Source organism: Echinops telfairi, unplaced genomic scaffold, assembly GCF_000313985.2.
Source record: "Echinops telfairi isolate 266 unplaced genomic scaffold, ASM31398v2 ScPeMD7_7419;HRSCAF=8457, whole genome shotgun sequence".
NCBI classification, from domain to species: domain Eukaryota; kingdom Metazoa; phylum Chordata; class Mammalia; order Afrosoricida; family Tenrecidae; genus Echinops; species Echinops telfairi.
Genome location: NW_022111319.1, coordinates 1,187,917 through 1,188,983, shown reverse-complemented (window position 1 = coordinate 1,188,983; position 1,067 = coordinate 1,187,917).

Here is a 1,067-nt window from a genome sequence, read left to right as displayed (position 1 = left end):
GAGCCACAGTAGTCAAAACACCCTGGTACTAGTACAATGATAGCTATATAGACCAATGGAACAGAAAAGAAAGCCCAGAAGTAAATGTATTCACCTACAAACAAACAACCTTTGACAAAGGATCAAAAAAAATGTCAAATGAGATCAGTAGAACCTCTTCAACAAATTGGATCTCTATACAAGAAGAATAAATCAAGACCCATATCACTTCCCATGCACAAAAACAAACTCCAGAGCTATCAAAATCATAAATGAGAAAAATGCAACAAACATTCTATTTCAGGCATAAATAAATTACCAAGTATAATAAAAGAAACACATACAACAGAAGACAAAATAGATGACTGGGACTTGCTAAAAATAAATCACGTATGCACATAAAAACTTCATAAAAAGAATAAAACAGGGCCTATAAATTCTGAGGATAGGGGGATCTTTACAAATAACACAACAGACCAGGGTTCATTAACCAAAATCCACAGCACTGTACAACACCTGAATAAGAAATTAACAAATGACCCAATTAAAATGGCAAAGGATGCAAATAGTTAACCAAAAATGACACACAAACGGCTAACAAGCACATAAAAAACGCTCATGATCAATAATTATCTGGGGGATGCAAATTAAAACTATAAAGAGATACCACCTTACACTCACAATGAATAACCAACTATGGAAACAAAAGTGATGGAAAGATGTGGGCAAGGATCATTTGTTGGCCTTTAGGAGTGTTTTCCAGTCCAGTCTGTTGGGGCACCATGCCCTGGCCCCAAAGTCTACCTTCAGCATTCCCTGGGGACCTCTCTGCTCCATTCCCTTGCTGTTCTGTTGCACCTCGTTAATGTTTTGCCTCAGTGTGGCGGGATCAGATCGGGTGCAATTCCCACACTGTGTTTCCGGTGTTGTCCCCTGTAGAGTTATGGGTCAGTGAGGGGAGGCATATCTCATAGTGGGGCTGGCCATGTGGTCCTCTCTGTGGACTCGCTGCTTTAATTGGGATCATCGTCCTCAAGATTTAGTGGGCCAGGATGTGCTCCACTCTCTCCTCCTCCCCCTTCATCTGC